The sequence below is a fragment of the Bombina bombina genome, chromosome 3 (genome assembly GCF_027579735.1).
Source record: "Bombina bombina isolate aBomBom1 chromosome 3, aBomBom1.pri, whole genome shotgun sequence".
Classification (NCBI taxonomy): Eukaryota; Metazoa; Chordata; class Amphibia; order Anura; family Bombinatoridae; genus Bombina; species Bombina bombina.
The window spans coordinates 434,059-438,623 of record NC_069501.1 but is presented as its reverse complement, the minus strand read 5'-3'; the positions used below and the strand labels follow the sequence as shown (position 1 = coordinate 438,623).

The following is a 4,565-nucleotide window of genomic DNA, read 5'->3' as shown; positions in this document are numbered from 1 at the left end:
ACACTATGTTGCAATTTTCTGTCTCCTTTTTTATGGGATCTCACTGAGGAATACTAACAAGCTGAAAAACTCATCCAGAGGACACAGACATATCCTTTATTCAGAACTTTATTTGGTTTTCCTTTTATGATTTTTGTTATCACATTTATTTCACAGATGTTTTCTATTATTTCATCCAGCACACAAGGGGTTAACAGGGTCTGAAAGCAAGTGGCTCGCACCGCCAAAATACAAACAAAAAAAAAAGGCAAGAAAAAAGGCAGGCAGGAGGCTGCTTGCTGAGGATTTCCCAAATTGATCAGCTACTACTTTTATTCTGTTTTTTGTCACACAGCAAAAGAGAGGGGTGCACCAGTCCTGGAGGTACTGCAATACCAGGTCAATGCGTGGAGTGGACAGAGCAAGCTCTTCTTCCATCTCCCTGTTTCAAAAATCCATTTAATATATGGCACCCAGATAGGGCGCGTATCAGATATTAAACTGATAAGAACAGATTTATTTTCCTTTCATGTTATTGGCAAGAGTCCATGAGCTAGTGACCTATGTGATAAACAATCCTACCAGGTGGGGCAAAGTTTCCCAAACCTCAAAATGTCTCCTATGGAGGTGGTGAAGTAAGTTTGTGCTAAGATTTCTACGTTGACATGCGCTTCTCAGCATTTTGAAGCCCGATTCCTCTCAGAGTACAGTGAATGTCAGAGGGATGTGAAAGGAGTATCACCTGTTGAATGCAATAGTTTTCCTCACAGGGATCTATTTCATAGGTTTTCTGTTATCGGTCGTAGAGATTCATCTCCTACCTCCCTTTTCAGATCGATCAATATACTCTCATATTCCATTACCTCTACTGATAACAGTTTCAGTACTGGTTTGGCTATCTGCTATATGTGGATGGGTGTCTTTCGGTAAGTATGTTTTCATTACTTAAAACACTCTCAGCTATGGTTTGGCACTTTATGTATTAATGTAAAGTACTAAATATATGTATTGTACTTATATTTGCCATGAGTCAGGTTTATGTATATTTCCTTTTGCAGATTATCAGTTTCATATTTGGGAAAAAATATATTTAGGAAAATATTTTTTTCTTACCTGGGGTTTAGTCTTTTTTTCAAATTGACTGCTTTTTTTCATTAAAATTTCGCGGGCAAAATTAAGCTCACGAGGGCGCAAAATGCCAAAGTTTATTGTGTCATTTTTGGCGCGAGAATTTTTTGGTGCGAAGGTACATCCAATGAGGCAAATTAGTCATTTCCAGCGTCTTAGATGACACCGAGATCTTTGCACAAGGTTGCGTCTACAATGACGCGAGTGTGTCATTTCCGGATGTTGTTAGCGGGAAAATTTTTTCAATTGTATTGTACGTCATACTTGGCGCCAAATAATTTCATTATTTAAAAACCCCATTCCTACATGCCTCTTGCCTTTTTCTATGTCAGAGGGCTATGCTGTTGCATTTTTTTCCCATTCCTGAATAGTGATGTCTCAAATTGTTCACCGGTGAACAGTTCCCGCCGAACACAGCTTGTTCGCGTTCGCAACGGCGGGCGAACATATGCGATGTTTGATCCGCCCCCTATTCGTCATCATTGAGTAAACTTTGACCCTGTATCTCACAGTCTGCAGACACATTCCAGCAAATCAGCAGCAGACCCTCCCAGCTCCTGTACAGCAGCCATTTTAGATTCATTCAGAAGCTGCTTTCTTAGTGAGAGGAGGGACAGTGTAGCTGCTGCTGATTTAATAGGGAAATTGATAGCTAGGCTAGTGTATTCAGTGTCCACTACAGTCCTGAAGGACTCATCTGATCTCTGCTGTAAGGACAGCACCCCAAAAAGCCCTTTTTAGGGCTAGAACATCAGTCTGTTTTTTTTTCACTGTGTAATCTAATTGCAGTTGCCTGCCTGCCAGGCCCACTTGCCCAGTGCCACCTCTCATAGTGAAAATTTAAAAAAAAAACTTTTTTGACTGTGAAACATCAGTCTGCTAGTGTAATCTAATTGCAGTTGCCTGCCTGCCAGCGTGTGTGCCAGGCCCACTTGCCCAGGGCCACCACTCATATTTGGTGTAACAGTAGTGTAAATTTAAAAAAAAAAAAAAAACATTTTTGACTGTGAAACATCAGTCTGCTAGTGTAATCTAATTGCAGTTGCCTGACGGCCAGCGTGTGTGCCAGGCCCACTTGCCCAGTGCCACCACTCATATCTGTTGTAACAGTGGTGTAAATTTAAAAAATAACTTTTTTGACTGTGAAACATCAGTCTGCTAGTGTAATCTAATTGAAGTTGCCTGCCTGCCAGCATGTGTGCCAGGCTCACATCGTATACTGTGCCCACTTGCCCAGTGCCACCACTCATATCTGGTGTAACAGTAGTGTAAATTGTAAAAAACTTTTTTGACTGTGAAACATCAGTCTGCTTGTGTAATCTAATTGCAGTTGCCTGCCTGCCAGTGTGTGTGCCAGGCCCACTTGCCCAGTGCCACCACTCATATCTGTTGTAACAGTAGTGTAAATTTTAAAAAAAAACTTTTTTGACTGTGAAAAAAACATCATTCTGCTACTGTAATCTAATTGCAGTTGCCTGCCTGCCAGCGTGTGTGCCAGGCTCACAGCATATACTGTGCCCACTTGCCCAGTGCCACCACTCATATCTGGTGTAACAGTAGTGTAAATTAAAAAAAAAATGTTTTTGACTGTGAAACATCAGTCTGCTTGTGTAATCTAATTGCAGTTACCTGCCTGCCAGCGTGTGTGCCAGGCTCACAGCGTATACTGTGCCCACTTGCCCAGTGGCACCACTCATATCTGGTGTAACAGTAGTGTAAATTAAAAAAAAAAAATTGACTGTGAAACATCAGTCTGCTAGTATAATCTAATTGCAGTTGCCTGCCTGCCAGCGTGTGTGCCAGGCTCACAGCGTATACTGTGCCCACTTGCCCAGTGCCACCACTCATATCTGGTGTAACAGTAGTGTAAATTTAAAAAAAAAAAAACTTTTTTGACTGTGAAACATCAGTCTGCTTGTGTAATCTAATTGCAGTTGCCTGCCTGCCAGCGTGTGTGCCAGGCCCACTTGCCCAGTGCCACCACTCATATCTGGTGTAACAGTAGTGTAAATTTAAAAAAACAAACTTTTTTGACTGTGAAACATCAGTCTGCTTGTGTAATCTAATTGCAGTTGCCTGACGGCCAGCGTGTGTGCCAGGCCCACTTGCCCAGTGCCACCACTCATATCTGTTGTAACAGTAGTGTAAATTAAAAAAAAATATATATTTTTTGAGTGTGAAACATCAGTCTGCTAGTGTAATCTAATTGCAGTTGCCTGCCTGCCAGCGTGTGTGCCAGGCCCACTTGCCCAGTGCCACCACTCATATCTGGTGTAACAGTAGTGTAAATTTTAAAAAAAAAACTTTTTTTGACTGTGAAACATCAGTCTGCTTGTGTAATCTAATTGCAGTTGCCTGACGGCCAGCGTGTGTGCCAGGCCCACTTGCCCAGTGCCACCACTCATATCTGTTGTAACAGTAGTGTAAATTTAAAAAAAAAACTTTTTTGAGTGTGAAACATCAGTCTGCTAGTGTAATCTAATTGCAGTTGCCTGCCAGCATGTGTGCCAGGCTCACAGCGTATATACTGTGCCCACTTGCCCAGTGCCACCACTCATATCTGGTGTAACAGTAGTGTAAATTTAAAAAAAAAAACTTTTTTGACTGTGAAACATCAGTCTGCTAGTGTAATCTAATTGCAGTTACCTGCCTGCCAGCGTGTGTGCCAGGCTCACAGCATATACTGTGCCCACTTGCCCAGTGCCACCACATATATCTGGTGTAACAGTAGTGTAAATTTAAAAAAAAAAAAAATTTTTTGACTGTGAAACATCAGTCTGCTTGTGTAATCTAATTGCAGTTGCCTGCCTGCCAGCATGTGTGCCAGGCTCACAGCGTATACTGTGCCCACTTGCCCAGTGCCACCACTCATATCTTGTTTAATAGTAGTGTAAGTGTACATTTAAAACAAAATAAAATTTTTGGACTGTGAAACATCAGTCTGCTTTTTTGTTTTCGGCTCACAGCATATACTGTGCCCACTTGCCCAGTGCCACCACTCATATCTTGTTTAATAGTAGTGTAAGTGTACATTTAAAAAAAAAAAAAACTTTTTTGACTGTGAAACATCCATCTGCTTTTATGTGTCAGGCTCACAGCGTATACTGTGCCCACTTGCCCAGTGCCACCACTCATATCTTGTTTAATAGTAGTGTAAGTGTACATTTAAAACAAAATAAAATTTTTGGACTGTGAAACATCAGTCTGCTTTTTTGTGTTCGGCTCACAGCGTATACTGTGCCCACTTGCCCAGTGCCACCACTCATATCTTGTTTAATAGTAGTGTAAGTGTACATTTAAAAAAAAAAAAACTTTTTTGACTGTGAAACATCAGTCTGCTTTTTTGTGTCAGGCTCACAGCGTATACTGTGCCTACTTGCCCAGTCACACCACTCATATCTTGTTTAATAGTAGTGTAAGTGTACATTTAAAACAAAAAAACTTTTTGGACTGTGAAA

General features: G+C 41.1%; 1 pseudogene; it reads right to left on the bottom strand.

Annotated features, from left to right (window-relative positions):
• Positions 1-341: 341 nt before the first annotated feature.
• On the bottom strand, positions 342-515 carry LOC128655004 (uncharacterized; annotated as a pseudogene).
• Between the last annotated feature and the right edge of the window lie 4,050 nt (positions 516-4,565).